The 10117-nt window shown below is 37.7% G+C and overlaps 1 pseudogene; it reads right to left on the reverse strand.

Annotated features, from left to right (window-relative positions):
* Positions 1–2425: 2425 nt before the first annotated feature.
* LOC114036501 lies at positions 2426–2866 on the reverse strand (annotated as a pseudogene).
* Between the last annotated feature and the right edge of the window lie 7251 nt (positions 2867–10117).

Below are 10117 nucleotides of genomic sequence, written 5' to 3' on the forward strand. Positions count from 1 at the left end.
TGCAGGAATGTAAACAGGTCAACCTTAATAAGTCTCTTATGATTTCTCTTTCCTGTTTACCTCTTCATGTTCCACTTGAGTCTTGTATTGGAAAGTCAAATTTTCTATTCAGCTCTGGTCTTTTCATCAAGAATGCTTGAAACTCCTCTATTTCACCGAATGACCATTTTTTCCCCTGAAGAATTATACTCAGTTTTGCTGGGTAGGTGATTCTTGGTTGTAATCCTATCTCCTTTGCCCTCCGGAATATTATAGTCCATGCCCTCCAGTCCCTTAATGTAGAAGCTGCTTAATCTTGTGTTATCTTGATTGTGTTTCCACAATACTTGAATTGTTTCTTTCTGACTGCTTGCAATATTTTCTCCTTGACCTGGGAACTCTGGAATTTGGCTACAATATTCCTAGGAGTTTTCCTTTGGGGATCTCTTTCAGGAGGAGATCGGTGGATTCTTTCAATTTCTATTTTGCCCTCTGGTTCTAAAATATCAGGAGAGTTTTCCTTGATCATTTCTTGAAAGGTGATGTCTAGGCTCTTTTTTTGATCATGGCTTTCAGATAGTCCAATAATTTTTAAATTCTCTCTTCTGGATCTATTTTCCAGGTCAGTTGTTTTTCCAATGAGATATTTCACATTGTTTTCTAATTTTTCATTCTTTTGGATTTGTTTTACAGTATCTTAATTTCTCATAAAGTCACTAGCTTCCAATTGCTCTATTCTAATTTTTAAGGAAGTATTTTCTTCAGTAATCTTTTGGACTTCCTTTTCCATTTGGCCAATTTTGCTTTTTAGGGCATTCTTCTCCTCATTGGCCTTTTGGATCTCTTTTGCCATTTGGGTTAGGCTATTTTTTAAGGTGTTATTTCTTCAGTATTTTTTTGGGTCTCCTTTAGCAAGCTGTTGACTTGTTTTTCATGATTTTCTTGCATCACTCTCAGGTTTCCCTCTACTTCTCTTACTTCTCAAAATCCTTTTTGAGCTCTTCCATGGCCTGGGACCAATTCATATTTTTCTTGGAGGCTTTGGATGTAGGAGCTTTGACTTTGTTTTCTCTTCTGGTTGTGTGTTTTGATCTTCTTTGTCACCAAAGTAAGATTCTGTAGTCTGACTCTTTTTGTGCTGCTTGCTCAAGATCCCAGCCAATTACTTGAGTTACAAACTCTTTGTTAAGGTAGGGGTCTGTTTTCAGTGTGGAGAATGTACTGTCCTAAGCTTCAGGGGTTTTGTGTAGCTGTTTTCAGAGATACTTCTAGGGACCTATAAATTTTCAGTTCTTCCAAGGTACTATGATCAAGGGTGAGGTGTTTACTCCTTTCCTGGCCTGTACTCTGGTCTATGAGTGACCACAAGCACTCTCTTCTGTCTTGGAACTGTGAGGAGTATTTCCTCTCCACTGCTACTACAAGCTCCACCACACCATTGCTCCTCCTCGCCCCAGGACTGCCATCTGTGACCCAGATCCAAGCATGTTCAAAGCAAGAGAATCCTGCACCAGCAAAGAGATCTCTGCAATCCCCTTCTATTCAGCCACTCGATTCCCCCTCAGTCTGCGGGCTGGAAGCTCCTGCCCGGGGGCCAGGCTCTGGGACTGGAATTGAGATCACCACACTTCTCTCTGTCACTGCAGAAAGAGACTTTTCCCACTGACCTTCTAATTTGTCTTTGATGTTCGTGGGTTGAGAGTTCAGGAAACTGCCACAGCTGCCCGCAGTTCATTCCTGAGGCCTGCTTCAGGTTGGCTGAGACCTGCCTTGCCTGTGTGCCCACGCTGAACTGTGCTCCTCTCCCAGCCTGGCGTGATATACCTTTCTGATCAACCATCCAGGTTGTCTTGGGCTAGAAATTTGTTTCACTTCCTCTTTTTGTGGGTTTTGCTGCTCTAGAATTTATGTAGAGCCATTTTTTATAGGTATTTGGAGGGGTTTGGGAGCGAGCTCAAGCAAGTCACTGCTTTTACTACGCCATCTTGACTCTACCGCCAAGGAATTATTTTCTTCAGAGAGCTTTTGTATCTCTTTTTCTATTTGGCCAATTCCATTTTTTAAGGTGCTATTTTCTTCAGCATCTTTGAGCCTCTTTTTTTTTTTGTTTCATTTTGTTTTGTTTTTTGCAATTGGGGTTAAGTGATTTGCCCAGGGTCACATAGCTAGTAAGTGTCAAGTGTTTAGTCTGAGGCCAGATCTGAACTTGGGTCCTTCTGACTTCAGGGCCAGTGCTCTATCCACTGAGCCACCTAGCTGCCCTCCATCTTTGAGCCTCTTTTACCAAGCTGTTGACTCTCTTTTCATAATTTTCTTTTGTCATCCTCATTTCTTTTCCCAGTTTTTTCTCTACCTCTCTGATTTTTAAAATCCTTTTTTGAGCTCTTCCAGGAATTCTTTTTTTTTTTTATTTTAATTTTTAATTACAACTGTATAACAGACCATTTTATTCTTGCATCTTTTCAATGGTTTCTTCTTTATATTTGCCTTTCTCCTTTCCAGCTTGTTGGAATTTGGCTTTACGCTCAAGAATCTTTTTGCGATCTTTATCCAGTTTTAGTCTGATGATAACTACCTTACTAGGGTGAATGCCCACATGGACAGTTGTGCCATTAGCTTTTTCATGCTGCACGCGCTCAATGTAGATGATGTATTTCTTTCTGTAAACCTGGACTACCTTGCCAATTTGTTGGCCTTTGTAGTGTCCATGAACCACCTGGACCTTGTTGTCCTTCTGGATGGGCATCGAGCAGACGTTGTGTTTCTGTCTCAGCTCCTTGGAGAATGGGGATGACACGATCTTGCGCCGGATGTGCAAGGGCGCAGTGAAGTGTCTCTGGCAGTTCTTGCTTCGGTCTGAGGTCATGAATGGATTGAACTTCATTTTCGCAAGCGAGGCCAACCGAAAAGAGCTCCAGGAATTCTTGTTGGGCTTCTGTCTAATTCATGTTTTTCTTTGAGGTTTTGTTTGTAGCTGCTTTGGCACTGTTTTTTTGTGTCATCATCTTCCCTCTCACCGTAATAACTTGTTATGGTCAGGTTGCTGTTTGCTCATTTTCCCAGCCTATTTTTTGACTTTTAATGTTATGTTAAAGTTGGGTTCCACTCCTGGGGTAGAAGGGGCACTGTCCTAAGCTTCAGGTCTCTTCTACTTCTGTTTTTAGAGCTAGCCACCAATATTAGCACTCCTTCTGGCACTGGGACTATGACCAGATTCCCCTGTTCTCTTGTAGCCACAATTTGCTAGAGCTTGCTTCTTGTCTTGGAATTGAAACTAGGCTGCCTACTTCTCCACAAATACTTCTTTTCATCCTGGAACCATGACCAGGGCTCCTGTTTCCCTGTGGCCACAAGTGTGATTCCCCTTTTGGCCCTGGGTCTGTGATCCAGAACTGTGTATGGGCAGTGCAACAAGGTCTTGAACCCAACACCAGCAAAGGGTCTCCTGCGGTCTCCTTCTGACCATTTATGTGATTCCATGCCCCCCCCCCCCACATTCAAGGCTCAGTACTGGCCCTTCAGTGTGGCCTGCACTGCTATTTTGATAAAAACCTGGCATCTTTTCCTGATAACAAAATATTTAAAAGAATCAAGCTTGAGGTTTTCTTCATCTTCAAATTACATACTTGAAATCAGTATTTTATCTAATGGTGAAGCAGCAGCATTCTAAGTAAAAATATATGAAGCAAAGGTGTTCAGTTTGAGTATTTCTATTTGGCATATCATTAGAAATGCTAGCAGTCACTCAATAAGCACTATGTGCAAGGCACTTTGCTAAGAGCTGGGGAGGCAAGAGACAAGTCCCTGCCCTCAAGGAGACAACAAGCAAAAAAATATGCACAAATGAAATAATCCATATAGAAGATAAGATTTTAGTTAGGACTTTAGGGAAGCCAGGAAGTGGAGATGTGGAAGAAGAGCATTCCAGCCATGGGGGATGGCCACAGAAAATTCCCTGAGTAGACAAAGTATCTTCCTCAGGGAACAATAAAGAGACCAGTTTCACTGGATGGGGAGTAAGGTACAAGAAGACTAAAAAGATAGGAAGAAGTTTGGTTATGAAGGTCTTTGAATGCCAAACATAAGGATTTTGTATTTGATCCTGGCGGTAACAGGGCACCACTGAAGTTGACTGAGTCAGGGGAGCGATGTGGTCAGACTTGTGTTTTAGGAAAATCACTTTGGTGGCTGAATGGAGGATGGATTGGAGTAGGGAGAGACGATGCAGCCAGACCCCTCAGCAATGAAACATGTCAAAAGAGATTAATGGAAAAGGGGTGAGAATATCTGTAAAAGACGTGGTAGTGTAGCTAGAAAATCCAAACACTTCAACAAAAGAATTAATTGATACAGTATAAATTAAGTCAACAAAGTCTAACTATGAAACCTATGAAAATTATTTGTACTTTTATATAGAGTAGAATATAATCAGCTTCAGGGCCGCGATGGGTTCATTTTTGTCTTGGCATCCCCCGTTTCTAGGGATTGTCTTGTATGTAATAAATGCTTGTTGACTGAAAATAATAATCTTTTCAAATTACCTGTATGTTTAGTGCAATAATCAGTGTTTAGTGAAAAGACTGACAGACTTGAAGTCTGTAAAGAACCTAGGTTAAATTTTGCCTCCAACATTTAACTTTTATGAGCCTCAGTTTCTTTATCTGTAGGATAGAGATAAAGTCTATACCTTCATAAAGTTGTGAGAGATAATACACATAAAGTACCTATGGAAAACCTTAAGACTCATGCACATATCAGCTATAATTAATACTAATCAGAATACCAGCAAATTTCTTTAAAGAATTACATAAAAGCAAAATGAAATTTAAATGGAAAAATATCAAAGGGACTGATGAAAATTGATGTATTCTTCCAGACTTTAAAATACATAATATATTAGTTTTATGTTATATATAATTTTAATATATTCATACACATATGCATATACAACAACGGCAATGACAACATAATAGCATTTATGTAATACCTACTATGTGCCAGGCTTTATGCTAAGTACTTTACAAATATGATCTTATTTGATCCTCACAACAACCCTGGAAGGTAGACGCTATTACAAATAAGGAAACTGAGCTTAACAGGATCAGTGAGTTGCCCAAGGTCCTTCCAGCTTGTAAATGTCTAAGGCCAAATTTGAATTCATATCTTCTCGGCATTCTATCCACTGCAACACTTAACTGTCTATATGGTGTTAAGCAATACAGATCAAAGGAACATGAGTTCCCAGAAATATATGTATATATGTGTGTATTTGTATATACATATGTGTGTATATCCAATCCAATAAACATTAAATGTCTATGATATGCCAGGCATTGGGCTGTGTTGGGGACAAAAGTAAAAAGAAAGACAATCAGAGCAGCTGGGTGGTGCAATGGATAGAGCATTGGCCCTGGAGTCAGGAGGACCTGAATTCAAATCTAGCCTCAGACACTTGACACTTACTAGCTGTGTGATCCAGGCAAGTCACTTAACCCCATTGCCTAGCAAAAAAATAAAACAAAAGAAAGACAATCCTTGCCATCAATGAGCTTATGATCTAAAGGATGAAGATTATATGTGTGTATGTACATACATATACACGCATATACACATACATACATGCTCTGTGTGTGTGTTTTCTCCTCCATTTCCTAAATTCCCTGATTTTGTTGGTGTAGTACTCCTTCCACTGATCTAGATCATAACCCTTCTTTGCTTTTGGCAGATCAACAAAACAAAATAGAGATTCTGAAACAGAACCAAATACATACAGGAGCTTAGTATCTGGTAAGTTTCTGTAAAACAAAAACTGAGAAAAGGAGTTATAAATGTTTTTTAAAAACTGTATACATATATAAATGAAGTATATATACACACATATATATATAAAATAAATTTACCATACCATTTACTATAAATTCCAACTGGATCATGGACTTCTTAAACATTAAAAATCAAAATCAAAAGAAAATGTAATAATACATTTATCTTAATTGTGGAGGGTAGCTACATTTTTATCTATTAAGCAAATAGAAGAGATTATTGGAGGCCAGATAGATGTAGTCAATTACAAAACAAAAAGTGACTCAAAAATGTAATCAGGGAATTGACACAACAAAAAGAACCAATTTCCAAGCAATAAACAGTCAAAAAATATTGTTTCAAAAGAATTGTGACTATACTGTGACTAAAAAAGAATAAATGACTACATAAAAAGATACTCCAAATCACTAACAATAAAATAATTAAAACAACTCAGATTTCACCTTGCACCACACCAATTGACAAAGGCAAAAAAAAGAGGGAAGCAGTCACTGTTGGAGAGGGTGTAGATAGATAGACTGATATACCGTCAGTGGACCCATGAAATGGTTCAACTGTTCTGGATTTCAGTTGGGAGTTATATAAGAAAAGTGACTATTCATGGGAAAGATTTCTTCAAGGCACTAATAATAAGAAAATTCATACTGAAACACTGTTGAGACTCTACTTCACATCTAGAAAACTGAAAAAGATGACGAAAAATTGGACTAGTCAATATTGGAGAGATGTGGAAAGACAAGCACACTAATACATTGTTGGCAGAGCTGTGAATTGACCCAATCATTCTGGAAAACAATTTGGAATTATGCTAAGAGAATGACTAAAATGTCTCTATCAATTGATCTATAGTTCCTACTGCCTCATATATACTCCAAGGAATTCAAAGATGGAAGGAAAGTTTCCATAGACACCAAAATATCGCAGCACATTTTATAATAGTAAAACATTGGAAACAAATTAGATATTCGTAAATTAGGGGATGGCTAAGCAAATTATTATATATTAATGTAATGGCATATTACTGTATAACTGATTGAATAGCTGGACTTATTAGTTACTAATATTTACGTGTTGACATGGCAGAAGATATTCAGTGGATATTCCCAGGGATCTGTGCTTTACCCTGTCATGTTTGACAATTTTTATCAATGACTTAGATAAAGGCATAGATGATATACATCAAATGTACAGGTAATACAAAGCAGGGAGGGATAGCTAACACAGTGGATGACAGTCAGAATATAATGAGATGAAATTGAATAGGGATAAATGTAAAATCTTCCACTTGGATTAAAAAAAAACTTTGCAAGTATAGTATGGGAGAAGCATGTTTAAACAGCAGTTCTTTCAAAGATAAGGGAATTTTAGTGGACTAATGTCAAAGTAAGCAGCTGACCAAAAAAAAACAATGCTAATGTGCTGTTGAACTGCACTAAGATGAACATTGTTTATAGGAATAATGATAGCCCCGTAGAACTATGCCCTCATCAGATGTCACCTGGAGTACTGAGTTTAGTTCTGCACCATCATTTAAGAAAGATTGTGATAAGCTAGAGTGTCTCGAAGTAGGCACCAGTATGGTAAAGAGTTTTAAGTCAAAGATATTTTTGAAGTTTAGAGTTGAAAGAACTGGTTCAGGTGTGACAGAATTCCTTTAGACCTTCTCTGTAACCATGGGGAGCTTTAGTGGTGAAAAAGCATCAGGCTAGCCCTGGAAAGAGGACTAGCAACTTACAGAGGGACAGGGACAGTTTTATAAGGACAGGATGAGGAAGATGGTTGCTTACAAGATTGTTTTAGAAATTTTTACGGGGGTTAAAGATTAGAGACAGGTCAAGGAAGGATTTTATGACATAGGATGAAGGAGACAAAGGGAATTCTTTATGGTTTAAGGATTTAAGGACGGCATGAGGGTACAGGTTAAAAACTAAAGGACGGGGGATATAGGATAAGGGACACAAAAGCAATTCTTTTGGTACAGGTTCAGGATAAGGGGGAAAGGACTTTAGGAGCCTTTCAAGTTACAGAGTAAGCTGGGATTTCACAAAGTACTGGAAAAGCAATGTTAACATTCTCTTAACCCTTAGAGCCCTGTATGTCTTACACATCAATGTGAGGACTGGGGGAGGAGGTGAGATGGACACAATGGCTTTTTTCAAATATTTGAAGAGCTGTCATGTGGAAGAGGGACTGGATTTGTTCTGTTTAGCCTCTGGTAGCCAAAATGGGAGCAATGGGTAGGAAGTTTCAAAGAGACAAATTTCCCCTTAATGTCAGGAAAAAAAATATTCCTAACAGCAGAGCTTACCTGCTCTGCCTGAAGATGTGGACAGTTCCCCCTCCTTAGAGGTCTTCAGTCAGAGGCTGAATGATCACTTGTCAAGTATGTTATAGTGGAGATTCCTTTTCTGTATGAGTTGGATTCAGGCTGGAGCCAGCTGGCTCATGAAAGCCAATTATTAAATTTTTAGTGTGAGCATTTACACCTCATAAATTTGCAAGTTCTTCAAATCAGAGCTTGATTTATTGTTTTGCTAATTGTCAAGACTTATGAAAGTGATGGAGAAATTGTTAATAATGCAGATTAAACTTTAAAATGCGTCCTCCATACATTTTTTCTTCAGGTAGCCAATTGTTAAATATTTACGAGGACACTCCTAGTTGGGCTAGAATAGATGCCTGCTAACTACACATGACTACAATAAAGTAAAGAGAACACAATAAAAAATTAAAATTGAATGTTATACAATTATAATGATCAAATGGTCCAAAAGAAGAGAAATGAAAATGGACACACACACATCCTTCTCTGCAAAAATTGGAGGTTAAGGATGTGGAATATCACATACAGTTGGACTAAAGTGACCTATTGGTTAGTTATGTTGAACTTTTTTTATTCTTTGTTGAAAGGGATGACTCTCTGGGTGGAAAAAAAAAGGAGGGATATTAGGAGATGACAGTGATAATAGAAAGAAAAGTTATCAATAAAGAGTTTTTTAAAAAAGCAAAGTGACTAAATCTTCCATGCTCTTTGACCTAGCAATCACACTTTTGGGAGTATACCTTCATAGAATCCAAAGGCAGAAATGAAGTTTCAATATGTAACGAAATATCCATAGCAAAATTCTTTGTGGTAGCAAAGAACTAGAAACAAAGTGGGTGTTCATTGATTGGTAAGTAGCTAAAGTAACAACAACCTTAAGTCATATGAGTACAATGGAAAATTATTCTATAGTAAGAAATGATGGCTATGAGGAATTCAGAGACAAGTGGGAAAACTTGTAGGAACTGAAACAGAACAAAATATGCAGAACCTACAAAAATGTAAATCAACAAATAATTAAAAGGAAATTGAACTTTGAGCAACAGAAAAGCCATTGAAAGTCCCAGAGAAGATATAATGACATATACATCCTCACTGTAGAGAAATAGGGGACCACTAGAAAAGAATAGAATATACAATGCCAGAAAGGGGTCTCTATCAGAAGCTTTTGATTATTTTTCTTTTACATGAGGGAAGGTTCAACATGGAAGGAGTATGAGAAATGGCTGATGTAATGACAAAAGGCATCAATAAAATGTATATTAAAATATAGGAATAAAATAAAAATAATAGCTTGGGGAAAATATTCATGGTCAACATAACAGATCAAAAACAATACCTAGGGGCAGCTAGGTGGCACAGTGGATAGAGCGCTGGCTCTGAAGTCAGGAGGACCTGAGTTCAAATCTGGCCTGTGACCAAACACTTGACACTTACTAGCTGTGTGACCCTGGGCAAGTCACTTAACCCCAATTGCCTAAAAAAACAAAAAACAAAAAACAAAAAAAACACAACAATACCTAAATTTTATGGCATGGCCAAAACTATTAAAGGCCAACATCCAATATCCAGTGAATAATCAATCACATTACGGGAATAGACAATTTTAAGAGGAAATACAAATGGTAAATAATAACTTAATGCTTAGCCTTACTAATAGAAAAATACATTCAAACAATTTTGAGGTACCACCCCAATCTCAAACTGACAAAGTAACAATACAATACTGGTTAACTGTGTAGAAAAATATATTCATACATTACTGATGGAATTCCAAATTGTTGATACTTCAATTTCTTGAAGAGTAACCTAGCACTACACTATTGGAGCTATAAAGAAGTATATTCTGATTTAATATTCTCTTTATTGGAAAAATAGGATATTATCTGTGAACCCTGAACCCCATGAACCCCACAAACTCCAATTTGAAAGTCTGTTCTAAGAAAGAGACAAAATTGGGGTACATGTGTCCACGGTTTAATTTCTCAAGGT

Source organism: Vombatus ursinus, unplaced genomic scaffold (genome assembly GCF_900497805.2).
Source record: "Vombatus ursinus unplaced genomic scaffold, bare-nosed wombat genome assembly UNPS02009835.1, whole genome shotgun sequence".
NCBI lineage: Eukaryota > Metazoa > Chordata > Mammalia > Diprotodontia > Vombatidae > Vombatus > Vombatus ursinus.